The sequence below is a fragment of the Elephas maximus genome, chromosome 20 (assembly GCF_024166365.1).
Source record: "Elephas maximus indicus isolate mEleMax1 chromosome 20, mEleMax1 primary haplotype, whole genome shotgun sequence".
NCBI classification, from domain to species: domain Eukaryota; kingdom Metazoa; phylum Chordata; class Mammalia; order Proboscidea; family Elephantidae; genus Elephas; species Elephas maximus.
In genome coordinates this window covers 3,498,574-3,515,421 of record NC_064838.1, presented here as the reverse complement: position 1 = coordinate 3,515,421, position 16,848 = coordinate 3,498,574, and the positions used below count along the sequence as shown (strand labels likewise).

The 16,848-nt window shown below is 38.3% G+C and overlaps 1 protein-coding gene and 1 pseudogene across 9 annotated transcripts in view; both read right to left on the bottom strand.

Moving 5' to 3' along the window:
- The window catches only part of LMBR1 (limb development membrane protein 1), a 252,588-nt gene that overhangs the window by 84,098 nt on the left and 151,642 nt on the right, over nucleotides 1–16,848 (bottom strand). The gene's annotated exons all lie outside the window — the stretch shown is intronic.
- The window catches only part of LOC126064181 (casein kinase I-like), a 30,456-nt pseudogene continuing 15,146 nt past the window's right edge, over nucleotides 1,539–16,848 (bottom strand).

Here is a 16,848-nt window from a genome sequence, read left to right as displayed (position 1 = left end):
GCTTTATGACCTGGCTGTGTGACCTGCAGCCTCACTGTTACGCTAACACCCCTGCCTCCTCCCACAAGAAGGGAATAAGCAGCAACCAAAGCCCTATTCGGCCTCCTTAGCAGGCAGGGCAGTTGGGGATCCTTAACTCCCCTCCCTCCTCCACTACTTGGGTGACAGCACTCACTACCAGCTCTGAAGAGTCTTCAGATCACCAAGCCGGGCCTGCAGGGCCCTTGTCCTTCCTCTTCCAGAAAGCCATCTCTGTCAGCATCTCATCTTGGTGCCAAAACTCTCAGGTGTAGGGTTTGATTTTACTCTCCTTCTAAGCACATGAGTCAGAATCGACTCCATGGCAGTAGGTACAAGCAAATAAGCTAGTCTGTTGCTGCTGCATGGATTCTGGCAGAAGATGTAAGACTCCTGGGTCAGAAACAAAGAACCTCATCACTCATGGCACAGCACACAGCATGAGCAGCAGGATGTCAATTCCCCTTGCTCCCAAGCCCCTTGGGGTGATACCATGGGCCCAAATGGATATGACACATACAGTGGATTTGTGCAGCAGCTGAAGAACTGTGAGCTTGCAGAATCTACTGCTTTTATACCAAGCAAGCCTGCTCATCCCTCAAGGCTGCTCACTACCAATACCACCCTATCAAGTGGCCTAGGTAAAAAGCAGTCAAGATCTTATATTCTTGGCATAACCAGCAAGAACATGCAGGAATGCTCAGGACCCATGGCACGCTGTCTCTCCCAACACACCTCTCTATCAGTATGTGACTGATCTAGAAGGGGAAAATATTAACAAGAATATATAGGTTCTGGAGAATAATCATAAGGTTGATTTAATACATTAATTCCCTATAGGGAATATGCTTTTAACTACTCAAATAAAATTTACAAAAATCAATTAGACTTTAGGCTATAAAACAATACATCAAATTCTAAAATGCAAATATCTCTCTCTGAATATACAGCATAAACAATAAAGAATAAAATATCTGAAAACAATAAATTATCAAAAACTTTAAATTAAAATATGCAAATGTTATTACAGACTAGGAAATAACAAGAACATTTTATCAAACTTACAGCAAAATTTGTACTCTCATACTGAAATCAGTCTTATCATTAAATAAGAAAGGGTAAAAACAAACAAAGCACGCAACTCAAGAATTTGGAAAACAGACCTAAACAAGGCATAATGAAGCAGGCAATTAAAATAAATGCTACAACTACTGAAGAAGAAGAACAAAATGGGAGAAAAGAAAAATAAATCCAAGTGGTGGTTTTTTAAAAACAAAATTTACAAAATTGTCTGGATAGAACAATTGAAAAAATAAAAGAGCAAAAACATAATAGGAATAAGAAAGAGCATAATTAAGACACAGTACATATTTTTAAAATAACAGAAAATCAAGTACAACTCCAACTCTCTGTCAATAAATCTGAAAAAGAAAATGAAATCAGTGGAGTAAGATTCTAAGAAGACATGCTATTCTAAAGCTGACTCAAGAACAAGATAAGAAAACGAAAAAGACCACGAAAACTTTCTTTGAAGAAATTTAAAACATTGAGAAAGACCTAATTTCAATAAAAGTTCTTGGCACAGATGGTTTTACAAGTGATTACTTTAAACCTTAAAATAGCACGGACTTCCCATGCTATTATAGTTTTATTTCAAAAATATTAAGAGCTCCATAAACAATTTTATCAAATTTTAACAAACGTAGCATGTGTGTGCACACACACACATACACACAAACTAAACCAGCTGAACATCCAACCGTAAGAGACAGGTTAAATGAATTACGACACGTCCATATAATAAAGTATAACCACTGAGCGGGAAATACTTATAATCTCACAGTGTGCACACTATGACCCCATGACCCCATTTAAAAAAAGTACATTAATAAAAGATGGGTAACCAATATTAATAGTCTTATCTCTAGGTATTACTATTACGGAAAATTATTTTCCTTTTATAGCTATGCTTTTATGTGTATTCTCCAAATTTTCTAAAATGGGTGTGTATTATTTAAGTAATTTGAGAACTTTTTTTCTTTAAAAACTGACTTCTAAGAGATTGCATACAAAAGAATAGCTTTTGTTTTTTTAATATCCAAGTTCAGTTTATGAGATAAACAGTAAAATGAACTAGTTGAAAGTCTCTAGCAACAGATTAAAAAAAAAAAAAAAAATACCCGTTGCTGTCCAGTCAATTCTGATTCATAGCAACCCTATAAGGACAGAGTAGAACTGCCCCATAGAGTTTCCAAGGAGCACCTGGTGGATTTGAACTGCCAATCTTTTGGTTAGCAGCTGTAGCTCTTAACCACTATGCCACCAGGGGTTCCAGCAACAGATTCCCCGGGTTCAAATTCTGCTTCACTGCTTAATGGAAACCAAACCCGTTGCTGTCAATTCCAACTCATAGTGACCCTATAGGACAGAATAGAACTGCTCCATAGGGTTTCCAAAGAGCACTTGGTGGATGTGAACTGCTGACCTTTTGATCAGCAGCTGTAGCTCTTAACCAGTATGCCACCAGGGTTTCCTACTAGCTGTGTAACTTTGAGCAAATTGTTAATCTTCACTGCACCTCAATTTCCTCCTTTGTAAAATGTGGATACTACTAACACTTCTACCTCACAGGGTTGCTAAGAGAATCAAATGAGTTAATTAATGTATGTAGCATGCTAAGGACAATGTCTGGTGCTTAGTAAGCACAATATCAGGGTTGGCTATAAAAAAACCCCACTGCAATCGAGTCAATTCTGATTCAGAGCGAACCTACAGGACAGAATAGAACCGCCGCATAGGGGTTTCCAAGGCTGTAAATCTTTATGGAAGCAGACTGCCACATCTTTTCCCCCGGGGAGCAGCTGGTGGGTTCAGACCTCTGACCTCTCGGTTAGAGCTGAGCACTTAACCAACCACACCACCACACTCCTGAGGGTAGCTATCATGGCTCAAAGTGTTACCTTTGCTTTTGAAATCTCCAAGGTTTGGCAGGTTCACATGTCACTTGTGTGCCTGCATTAAATTTACACCACCCTCTAGTGCCAATTTATATAACCAGCTTTCCATCTTTGTCACCTACCCTTAGTATACCTGTAAGAAACAATCCCATCTTTCTTGATGTTACGTACTTATCACATTCCCCGACATCATAACATACAAGCTCATAACCTCAAGTCCAATGAACTTAATCTCCATTCTACTATGGCCCCCCCATATATGTACTATAGGCAGTCCCCAGATTACGAACAAGATCCATTCTTAACTGTGTCTTTAAGTCAAAATTGTAAGTCAGTCAGAACAGGCACATACAGTTCTTATCTAGCCTTACTCCAGCGCAAAAAAAGGCTGAAAGCCTTTTCAACGATTTAAAAGCTACACATGAAACAAGTGAAGGTGACTGGGATGAAGACTTTGTTGCAAGTAGGGGTTGGTTCAATCGTTTTAAAGTGAGGGCAAACTTACATGACAGTAAAGTGCAAGTACAAGTTTTCTGTAAATCCAACCTTTGAAACCTGGGGACTGCCTGCACCTCTACTCCATCATTTCTCAGGGCTACCTCTAAGATCTCAAACTTTGAAACTGTCCTCTTAGTCCACAACTTCCCATCATTGTCCCAGTCTTTCAGCTCTCTAACCTAGCTCTATATCCTCATCATCGTAATGACTATTATGATAGCTCCCTTGATCTCTTTCAAACCTCTCAATCAGCTACCTAAACACTGTAGTGAACCACTGTACTTCAGTGATAATGCAGTATCAATAATATTACAGTATCCCTTGCCCTTCTGACCTTCTACCAGATGTGCTTATTCCTAGAATACTGGGCACTGTTAAAGAAATTCATGAAACCATGAGAAATTATTTCTACTAGATTCCAAAAAATAATTTAAAAAACCAAACCCGTTGCCATCGAGATGATTCCAACTCACAGCGACCCTATAAGACAGAATAGAACTGTCCCATAGGGTATCAGAGGAGCAGCTGGTGGATTCGAACTGCTGACCTTTTGATTAGCAGCCATAGCTCTTAAGCACTGCACCCAGGGCTCCACTAAATTATACTTATTCCTGACTTTTTTTAAAAACAATTCCCACAATGATTTTTTAAAATGTTTTTCATTCTCTTCAATCAGGAATCTCATCCCCTTTCTTTCTTCTACAACTGGCTTGACTTTTAAAACGATGGCACTAGTTTTTTTTTTTTTTTTTTTTTTTTAAGACATAGCTGTGTGGCCTGTGAGTCTCCTCAGCTTTCCTCCTCTATACCTCAGTTTCTCTCTTTCCCTCCTCTACACTTGTTTCTCCATCTCCATTGTTTTTTCTTTCATTCTATAAAGGAAAATACCCAGGGTCCCCTTTCTTTCCTGGCTCAATTTTAGACGTTCATCTTTTCACGTGCTTTATCAGTGCTTCTCAAACTTCCTCGTGCATCAAAATGACCAAGCAACTTGCCAGTTCCTGAGCACCTATCCCATATTGGTAGCTCAACTGATTCTGATGGTGACCATTCACTAGATATATTGCTCAGTTGTTTCCCTAGGTTACTGCTATGCACTGAATTGTCTCACATAATATGTGCTGAAATTTTAATGCCTTTACCTGTGGATGTGATCTAATGTAATGTAATTATCTTACATCTAATGTAATGTGACACCTTCCATAACGTTATCTAATGTAATATAATCAGTCAGTTGAGATCAATCCAAGGTAGGGTGGGTCCTAAACCTAATCACTTCTGAGTCATATAAAGAGCAGCATACACACAGAGACACACACACGGACACAGGGGGGAAGACATCCACTATCTGACAATGGAGGCAAATGAACCTACCACCCTAGGAATTCCAAGGACTGCCCACTACTAGAAGTTGAAATAGACAAAGAAGGACCTCCCCTTAGAGCCACACCCTGACTTTGGTGAGTAAGAATATTCACCTCCAGAACACTGAAAAAATTAATTTCTGTTCTTTTTAAAGACACCCACTTACAGTATTCCTGCTACAATTCCAAGTAACTAAGACAGTGATCTTGCCTCCTCACATGGCTTAAAATATTACATAAATGCCAATGACTCTCACCACCGAGGCCAAGATCCATATATTCCAACTGCCATTTCCCCTTAGATGTCTCACAGGTATCTTAAACTTAATTCTAAAATTGAACTCATCATTTTATCCTCTAAACCTCCTTCAGTGTCACATATCTCAATACCATGTTGTTGCCTCTCTTTCCTACTGTGTACCCCATACACACATCCTGAGCCCTGATCCAAACACCAAGTCTTTCTGTTTCTTGCATATAATTACAACTCAAACTCATCCACACTTATTTCTAATTCCACTACATTCATTTTGCCTGGACTACTCCTTAGTCTTCTAACGAGTAGTCCTACATCCATTCCTGTTTCTCTTCAATCTATTCCTACATTGCAGCAAGAATATGATTTTTTCAAAACATAAATTTGATCACGTCACTCTTAGTAAAGGCTAAGACGCACTAATGCAAGGCTAGTTACACCCAATTTCCTCTTCTGTCTTCCTTTTTTATTGTCCATCTTCGCATGCATATAAGGCAATTTTCAATTTTCAGGACCATGGCTTGAGTTAGATACACCTTAGTCCTCAGAGTGACATCTTTGCTTTTGAAAACTTTAAAGGGGTTTTTTGCAGCAGATTTGCCCAGTGCAATACATTGTTTGATTTCCTGACTGCTACTTCCATAGATATTGATTGTTGATCCCAGAAGAATGAAATCACTGACAACTTCAATTTCTTCTTTATTTATCACAATGCTGTTCATGTCCAGTTGTAAGGATTTTCATTTTCTTCACATTCATGTGCAATCTATACTGATGGATGTACTCTTTAACCTTCATCAGTAAGTGCTTCAAGTAGTCCTCATTTTTGGCAAGCAAGGTCGTGTCATCTGCGTATCTCAGGTTGTTAGTGAGACTGATGTATTTGAATTTTCGTGTTGATGAAGAATACTGAGTATACCGGGGACTTCCAGAAAGCAAGTCAGTCTTAGAAAAAATACAAGAATGCTCCTTAGAAACGAGAATGGCAAGATTTCAGCTCGCTTATTTTGAACACTTCATCTGGAAAGACAAACCACTAGTAAAGGACATCATGGTTGGTAAAGTGGAGGGCTGGTAAAGGCAAGGAGGGAAGCCCTCGGTGAGATGGTCGACAATGTGGCTGAAAAAATAAACTCAAACATAGCAACAGTCATTGAAATGGCGCAGAGCGGGGCGACATTTTGTTCTGTTATACTTAAGGTAGCTATGAGTTGGAGCCGAATCAATGGCCAGTGACAACAACAGCAAACGTTAGTGCCGAAAAATAAAAATGTAGTTTCATTAGGACCAGTCTCCAACCAACTGAGGTGCTTACTACTCAAGTACATCCTTGAACTTGGGCCTGACCTTTTCTTCCGCCTTTAGGACAGTGCACAAAATAACCACACGTGAAAGACAGACAGACGACTCATGATCTGATAGCCTGGAACAGCACCTGCTGACAGAGCTTTCTGTGACGATGGAAATGTCCTGCTGTGCACCACCCGACGTGGTCATCACTAGCCACATGTGTGAACAGAGCAGTTGTAATGAACTTTCTGTGACGATGGAAATGTCCTGTTGTGCACCACCCGACGTGGTCATCACTAGCCACATGTGTGAACAGAGCAGTGGTAATGAACTTTCTGTGATGATGGAAATGTCCTGTTGTGCACCGCCCAACGTGGTCATCACTGGCCACATGTGTGAACAGAGCAGCTGTAATGTGGCTAATTGACTGAAAAGCTGAATTTTTAATTTCATTGAATTTTTATCAGTTTAAATATACATCAGTACACATGCCTAGTGGCTACCATATTGGACGGCACAGACTTCAAAGACAGTGTTAATAAACTGCTTTCAACCAAGTCTTACCGAAGTGCCCAAAGTTCTCAAGGACTTGGCAATCACTCTTCTAAACGTAACCTTCGTAGAAAATCCTTTGGAAAACTGTTTGGTTAAAGTAATCTCCTCATTTCACATGCTTTAACCCTGTGCTTTCACTAGCATTATTTCAAAAGAGGAAATTACTACCAAATCCAAAATCTACTCTACTTTTGTTTATATTTTTTTTCTTATTAAGAAACACAGATAGGATTTAATATACAGTCTAAGTTTAACTGTGTCTGAAAGGGACACTAGAGTTAAACATTCACATATTTATCCACGTATACCTACAAACTAAGTCCCAAATATAAATCTTTCTTGTGTTAAATGTATGTGTATATATATGTGTATATATATATATATATATATACATATATATATATATGCGTGTATGCATGTGAAAAGAAACAAGGTATATAACTACAAGAGGATCTTTTTTTCTATTATAGGTATAAAAATACCATCAGGAAGTGTCTGAAACGTACACTCAGCAATAAACTCAGAAATATTTAGCCAAAATAAACTTCTGTAGTCAAATCACATAAACTGTTCAAAAATTTATTTATTTCAAATTGGTCAACTAAAAGGTAGTAAATCAAACACAAAAAGAAATCTGTTCATGAATAAAAATGAAGAGAAAATTGGCTATAATACACTTACAGAAAAGGCTGCCTTGGTGCAAGCCATCGAAATCATTTAGTACGATCAGGCCAATCCCATGAAATATTGAAGAGAACTCCCATGATAATTAAGAAATAACTATCATTCTGACTTAATCCACTAGGAGGCTAGGACAACTCTGTTTTTGTAAAATTTATTTTCCTTGTAATTAAGACAAAATCAGCTCAACCTGAAATCAATTAAATGCCACATTCACAAGCTTTAAGACAAATCAATACAAAAAAGTGTGTTCATTAAATGCAATTTGGCCGATTTTTTACCTTCAAAAAATTTAGGGTAGATAAAAGAGAGGTAAAGCCTAAACACTGGACGGTTTGGGGCATGTAACATGTAAGATTCTTAAACTTTTAGATACGATTCTGCCTGCAAAGTAGTAACGAAAAGCATCAGAAGAGCTTTTATCACCACCATTAATCACTAGCAGGACAGCATATAAGCAAAAATAAGCCTACTGCTCATCTTTCCATTAAGAGTCAGAAGCAGGAGCTAGAAAGCCCCAAGGGGAAGCTTCCTATCAACTCCCGTCTTACATACACTGAGCTCAAAGATGTACCAGATGTCAGGAAAATTTATTTAATACCCTTCAAATACAGTCATAGGCAAAACACTGAAAAAGAGGAAGGTTTCCATTGTTGAACTTTACAAGTGAGAAGACTCCCCTGTACATAAGATCACAGAATTATAAGAACTTCTGCCTATTACCAATAGTTGCACTTCTTTCACAAAATCGTGAATGGTTAAGAGTATGTCATATACTACAAGGATTTTAAGAACTTCATCTTTTTATCCCATTTAAATATTTGCCAACCTCCCTAAAAGAACCATAAATCTAAATATTTTAAGGAAACTCCCTCCCTTTTATTCACTGTATTAGTTTAAAACACTATTGAAACAAAGCACTTCCTGCCAATAAAACAGCAATATTGTTTTTAAGAAAAGTAATCCACATAATTTACACTAGTATCATGCCAGAATTATTTCTGAAATTACAATTATCCCAATATTATAACACCTTAAATTAGATGAAACCAGTTAATAAAGACTTAACACACACAGAGATTTCTTTTTAGATTTAAGTAAGTATTACATGAATAGAGTCTAAAACACTAAGATAGCTTCTTGAAAATACAACTGCTTCTTGAAAATTTTATGCTGGTCAATTAATTACACATTTAATTGCTCTGTACTGAACATCAATGAAATGAAAATTACAATGTACTTACAAAAGCTATGTAACAATAAGCTGATGTGTTTCCATGGTGATGAGCATTTAAACAAGATTTTGCCTGGATATCTTGACCTCTTGTAAGGTATGTAAATACCACTTTATACATTATGTCTCCACCCATTAGGAAAGCCTGGGAAAAATTTCTACATTCACGGAACATTTAAAATAAATATCAACCCATTGTTTTCTTGCAACAAAAAGGGTCTCTTAGTAACATTTAGATAAGGTTTGCTCAGCATGGCATTAAGACTGTGCCAAACATACACGCAGTCATCCGGGGAAGATCGATAGAAGCACTAATAAAGACAGAAAATAAAAGCAGGTATTAATTATTTTAAGCCATGAAAAAACTACAAACAAGCAACTCCAAAGCCTGTCAAACATTTCCCCCTTTGCTCCCAAAGTAATCATCAAGAGTACGGACAAAAGGAGCTTTGGTCCCAAGTCAAAGACAACAGCTTTGCAAAAAGTTTTGTAAACACTGTATAGAGAAATGTTTTTAAATATTAATGTTATACTCTCTTACATACTTATGCAGTAACACAATTATTGAACGTGGTCCATTCCAGATGGAAAAATTAAAACTACGATACTCAAGCTATTAAAACTTGACAAAAAGAAAATATTTTAGGGTGAGTTAAAATAAAAACACTAATATTGCAAATTCATTGAACTATGGTGTTTCTTGTAGTAAAATTTATGGGCAGAAATTTCCCACAATACTAGAAAAATAAAAATCCTCTATATTGCAAGTAAATAAATTAATATAGCAAGTTTCCAGAATGTAAATGAAAGGAATAAACTGCAAAAAGAAAGAAGAGACTGCCGGGACTTGATACTAAAATTTTTAAACAAAATTCTAAATTTGGAAAAAAATATTTCTCAGTACGTTGCATCGAAATAAAGAAACGGTTAGTCAGTCGGGATCTTTTCCTCCCCTTCCGTTCTAATAATCCTCTAGTCATAAATTCATGGAAAAGAAGGGATGAAAACTGACATCTGCAGAGCTCCTACTAGTTGCTTTATATGTACTTGCTGAATTTTCACAATAAACTAGAGGGTAAGGTTTATTATAAATGAGGAAGCTCACACCCTAAAAAGTTAAGTAATTTGCCTATGGTGACACCGTTAAATACATGCCAGCATTCACTTTACATTCAGGTCTGTCGGCCTTCTGAGCCCAATGCTTTCCACCTGGAATTCTAGTAAAGGACCCAGTGCCAAGTATACACAGCCTTCTTGTCCTAGAACAGTCATTTTTAGGTCCATAAGAGCAAGCTCAGACTGAGGTCACATGTTCAGCCCATAATAAACTTTCAGCACATTATAAGAATATCCTACCCTTAGCCAATACTCTACCCTTCGTTTCATCTCATAAAACACCAGGCAAAAACTCCAACAAAGATACAACAAAAGAAAGGTCATTAGGGTTATTTATTACACTACTAGAGTGAAATGTAAAATAAATTAAGGTTTAGAATATAATATAAAGCAATGGCATATGACAATTTAGATATTCGTATCATATCACTGAGCCCTCATGGCTCAGTGGTTAAGAGCCACGGCGAGCTATCGCTGTGAACCAAAAAGATCGGTAGTTCGATCCACCAGTCGCTCTTTGGAAACCCTATGGGACACTTCTACTCTGCCCTATACGGTCGCTAGGAATTGGAACCGAATCAATGGCACCTACCACCAACAGCAACATCATATCACCTATATGGCAAAGAATACATTTACACAAAAGCAGTAGAAATTGCAAATACCACAGAAGACCTATCTTTTTTGGCAATGACCAAAATAGAAAAGATGCATATGAAAACTTTAGGGCCGTCTTCCCTCACCCCAGACCAATGCTTTCCATTCCCTCTGGCTCTCAATAACTAACAGCTACACTGGGTGTATGTGCATTTTCATTTATTTTAAAAGTACTTAAAATTTTCCCATTGAAAAATCAATAAATTGGCATTTTGCTTTTACATATCAGTCTCTGGTTGGTTGGTTACTGTGAGGCCACAGCCAATCAGCCCATTGTAAATCACGTTTTTTTCCTTCTGTTTTTAAACAATGCAAGTACACGGTTTCTCTATTACATTTGTGTAGATAAATCACCCAACTTAAAAGAACATTACCGTCACTTCTGTAGCATTCATGTGGCCCTCCCAAACACGTCAACCTTCCTCACCACCCCAAAGGTAACCACTAATTTGAACTACCATGTTTATCACTCATTTATTTTTACAGACATATATATATAAAGAATACATTGCTGGGCTGCTTCTTGTCTTTGAACTTCCTATACCATATATATTCTTCTGTAATTTGCTTTTTTCTCTCAAAATTAGGTATTTCAGATTCATCCACGTTGATGGATTAAACCCCATACAGTAACTTTTGCCTTTCAGTATTAAAAATTTATTTAGTATTATATGAATATATCAAAATACGATAGCTCACTCTGTTGCTGTTAGGTGCCGCGGAGCTGGTTCCGACCCTCAGCAACCCTGCACACGGCAGAGCAAAACACTGCTCCACATCCCAACTGCTGTTACACTAGAGCCCACTGTCGCAGCCACTGTGTCAGGCCATCTTGCTGAGGGTCTTTTTCTTTCTTTATTGACCCTGTACTATACCAAGCATGATGTCCTTCTCCAGGGACTGATTTCTCCCGAAAACATGTCCGAAGTATGTAAGAGGCAGTCTCACCATCCTTGCTTCTAAGGAGCATTCTGGTTGTGCTTCTTTCAAGACAGATTAGTGTGGTCTTTTGGCAGTCCACAGTATAGTCAATATTCTCTGCCGACACCACAAATGAAAGGCATCAATTCTTCTTCTGTCTTCCTTATTCATTGTCCAGCTTTTGCATGCATATGATGCGATTGAAAATACCATTGTTTGCATCAGGCACACCTTAGTCTTCAGGTGACATCTTTGCTTTTCAACATTTTAAAGAGATCTTTTGCAGCAGATTTGCCCAATGCGATGCGTCTTTTGATTTCCTGACTGCTGCTTCTGTGGGTGTTCATTGTGGATCCAAGTAAAATGAAATCCTTGACAACTTCAATCTTTTCTCCATTTATCATGATGCTGCTTACTGGTCCAGTTGTGAGGATTTTTGTTTTATGTTGAGATGCAATCCATACTGAAGGCTGTGGTCTTTGATCTTCATCAGTTAGCGCTTCAAGTCCTCTTCACTTTCAGCAAGCAAGGTTGTCATCTGCATAACGCAGGTTGTTAATAAGTCTTCCAGCAATCCTGATGCCCCGTCCTTCTTCACATAGTCCAGCTTTTTGGATTATCTGCTCAGCATACAGATTGAATAGGTATGGTGAAAGGATACGACCCTGACGCATACCTTTCCTGACTTTAAACCGTGCAGTATCCATTTGTTCTGTCCCAACAACTGCCTCTTGATCTATGTACAGGTTCCTTATGACCACAATTAAGTGTGCTGGAATTCCCATTCTTCGCAATGTTACCCCTAATTTGTCCCAACCCACCTGGAGCAAAGGAGAATGAAGAACACCAAAGACACAAGGAAAATATTAGCAAGAGACAAAAGATGTGAAGACTATACTTCTTAGTTTTACTAGATACATGAGACTAAATGGACAGCTCCTGTTGGTAGGTGAGATGAGATGGCAGAAAGGGACAGGAGTTGGTTGAATGGACACGGGAAATCCAGTAAACATCCTTCTGGTATTCTCTGCTTTCAGCCAAGATCCAGCTGACATCAGCAATGATATCCCTGGTTCCACATCCTCTTCTGAATCTGATCTGAATTTCTGGCAGTTCCCTGTCAACAAACTGCTGCAGCTGCTTTTGAACAATCTTCAGTAAAATTTTACTTGCATGTGATATTAATGATATTGTTTGATAATTTCCACAATGGGTTGGATCACCTTTCTTGGGAATAGACATAAATATGGATCTCTTCCAGTGAGTTGGCCAGGTAGCTGTCTTCCAAATTTCCTGGCATAGACAAATGAGCACTTCTAGTGCGGCATCCGTTTGCTGAAACATCTTAGTTGATATTCTGTCAATTCCTGGAGCCTTGTTTTTTGCCAATGCTTTCAGTGCAGCTTGGGTTTCTTCCTTCAGTACCATCGGTTTCTGATCATATCCTATACTTCATGAAAGGGTTGAACGTCGACCAAATTCTTTTTGGTATAATGACCGTGTGTATTCCTTCCATCTTCTTTTGATGATTCCTGCATCATTTAATATTTTCCCCATAGAGTCCCTCATTATTGCATCTCAAGGCTTTAATTTTTTCTTCAGTTCTTTCAGCTTGAGAAACGCCAAGTGTGTTCTTCACTTTTGGTTTTCTATCTCTCTCCAGCTCTTTGCACATATCATTATAATACTTTACTTTGTCTTCCCGAGTAGCCCTTTGAAATCTTCTGTTCTTTTACTTCATCATTCCTTCCTTTTGCTTTAGCTGTCTGACATTCGAGGGTAAGTTTCAGAGTCTCCTCTGACATCCATCTTGGTCTTTTCTTTCTTTCCTGTCTTTTCAGTGACCTCTTGCTTTCTTCATGGATGATGTCCTTGATGTCATTCCACAACTCGTCTGGACTTTGGTCATTAGTGCTCAACGCATCAAATCTATTCTTGAGATGGTCTCTAAATTCAAGTGGGATATACTCAAGGTTATACTTTGGCTCTTGTGGGCCTGTTCTAATTTTCCTCAGTTTCAACTTGAATTTGCATATGAGCAATTGATGGTCTGTTCCACAGTTGGCCCCTGGCCTTGTTCTGACTGATAATATTGAGCTTTTCCATCATGTCTTTCTGCAGATGTAGAACCTACTATACCACCATGGTAGTCCAAACAGCCTGGTACTGGTACAACAACAGATACATACACCAATGGAACTGAACTGGGAATATAGACATAAATCCATCCACATATGAGCAGCTGACATTTGATAAAGGCCCAAAGTCAATTAAATGGGGAAAAGACACTCTCTTTAACAAACAGTGCTGGCATAGTTGGATATCCAGACAAGATCCATACCTCACACCAGGCACAAAACCAACTCAAAATGGATCAAAAACCTAAATACAACATCTAAAACAATAAAGATCATGGAAGAAAAAATAGGTACAACGCCAGGAGCCCTATTAAATGGCATAAACAGAATACAAGACATTACTAACAATGCATAAACACCAGAAGAGAAACTAGATAACTGGGAGCTCCTAAAAATCAAACACTTATGCTCATCAAAAACTTCACCAAAAGAGTAAAAAAATAACCTACAGACTGGGAAAAAATTTTTGGCTATGACACAGGCAATCAAGGTCTAATCTCTAAAATCAATAAGACACTGTAAAACCTCAACAACAAAAAAAGGAATAACTCAATTAAAAAAATTGGCAAAGGATATGAAAAGGCACGTCACCAAAGAAGACATTCAAGTAGCTGACATTCACATGAGGAAATGCTCACCATCGTTAGCCATTAGAGAAATGCATATCAAAACTACAATGAGATACTATCTCACCCCAACAAGGCTAGCATTAACCCAAAAAACACAAAATAATAAGTCTTAGAGAGGTCATGAAGAGACAGGAACACTTACACACTGCTGGTGGGAATGTAAAATGATACAACCACTTTGGAAATCGATTCAGCGCTTCCTTAAAAAGCTAGAAATAGAAGTGCCATACAATCCAGAAATTCCACTCCTTGGAATTTATCCTAGAGATATAGGAGCCGTCACATGAATAGGTATGAACACCCGTGTTCACTGCAGTACTGTTCACAATAGCAAAAAGATGGAAACAACCTAGATGCCCATCAACAGATGAGTGGATAAATAAATTACGGTATATTCACACAATGGAATGCTACGCAATGATAAAGAACACCAAACGCCTCATAACATGGATAAATCTGGAAGGCATTACGCTAAGTGAAATTAGTGAGTCACAAAAAGACAAATATTGTATAAGATCACTATTATATGAACTCAAGAAAAGGTTTCAACAGAATAAAACACTCTTTGATAGTTACGAGGGTGGGGAGGGAGGAAGGGAGAGGCATGTTGACTAACTAGATAGTAGATAAGAATTACTTTAGGTGAAGGGAAGGACAACCCATAATACAAGGGAAGTCAGCACAACTCGACTAAAGCAAAAGCTAAGAAGTTTCCTGAATACAATCAAACACTTTGAGGGACAGTATAGCTGGGGCAGGGGTCTGGGGACCATGGTTTCAGGGGACATCTAGGACAACTGGCATAAGAAAGTTTATTAAAAAAACTAAAAGCTAGCAAGTGGCCATCTAAGATGCAGCAATTGGTCCCAACCTACCCGGAGAAAAGAAGAATGAAAAACACCAAAGACACAGGAAAATATTAGCCCAAGAAACAGACAGGACCACATAAATGAGAGATTCCATCAGCCTGAGACCAGAAGAACTAGATGGTGTCCGGCTACCACCAATGACCACCCTGACAAGGAACACAACAGAGAGTCCCTGGTGGGGCAGGAGAAACGTGGGGTGCAGAACTCAAATTTTATTAAGAAGACCAGACTTAATAGTCTGACTAAGACACGAGGAACCCCAGAAGACATGGCCCCCGAACTCTGTTAATTCAGAACTGAAGCCATTCCTGAAGCCAATTCTTCAGACAAAGATCACACTGGACTATAATAATAAAATGATACTCACGAAGAGTGTACTTCTTAGTTTTGGTAGATACATGAGACTAAATGGGCATCTCCTATCCGGAGGCAAGTTAAGAAGGCAGAAAGGGACAGGAGTTGGTTGAATGGACATGGGAAATCTGGGGTGGTAAGGAGGAGTACGCTTTCACATTACAGAGAGAGCAACTAGGCTCACGTAACAATCTGTGTATAAATTTTTGTATGAGAAACTAACTTGAGCTGTAAACTTTTACCTAAAGTACAATTAAAAAAAAAATAGGACACGATAAAGTTTGCCACATTGATCAACTCTTCCTTTCAAAAAAAAAAAAAAAGATTTCTCTATAGCACGTGTGTCATCTGATAGTATTTAACCCACAGCAGAAATTCTTTCAAAACTGGAGTCAGTCCTCTCAAAACTTACCACTGCTTCATTGGCTAAGTTTACATAATATTCTAAATCCTTTCTTGTCATTTCAACAATGTTCACAGCATTTTGACCAGGAGTAGATCCCATCTCAAGAAAACACTTTCTTTGCTCATCCATAAGAAGCAGCTCCTCATCCGTTAAAGTTTTGCCATGAGATTGCAGTAATTCAGTCACATCTTCAGGCTCTACTTCTAATTCTAGTTCTCTTGCTATTTTCACCACATCTGCAGTTACTTCCTCAGCTGAAGCTTTGAATCCCTCAAAGTCATCCTGTAGGGTTGAAATCAACTTCCAAACTCCGGTTAATATTGATATTTTGACGTCTTCCCATGAATCATGAATGTTCTTAATGAGATGTAGAATAGTGAATCCTTTCCAGAAGGTCTTCAATTTACCTTGCCAGATCCATTAATCACTATCTATGGCAGCTACAGCCTTACAAAATGTACTTCTTAAATAATAAGACCTGAAAGATGAAATTACTCCTTGATCCATGGGCTGCTGAATGGTGTTGTGTTAGCAGGCACGAAAACATTAATCTCCATGTATATCTCCATCAGAGCTCTTGGGTGACCAGCTGCATTGTCAATCAGCAGTAATATTTTGAAAGAAATCTTTTTTTGAGCAGTAGGTCTCAAGAGTGGGCTTAAAATATTCAGTAAACCATGTTGTAAACAGATGTGCTGTCATCAGGCTTTGTTCTATTTATAGAGCACAGGCAGAGTAGACTTAGCATTAATTCTTAAGGGCCCTAGGATTTTCAGAACGGTAAATGAGCACTGGCTTCAACTTAAAGTCAGCAGCTGCATTAGTCCCTAACAAATATCTCAGCCTGTCCTTTGAAGCTCTGAAGCCAGGCATTGGCCTCTCCTCTCTAGTCATGAAAGTCCTAG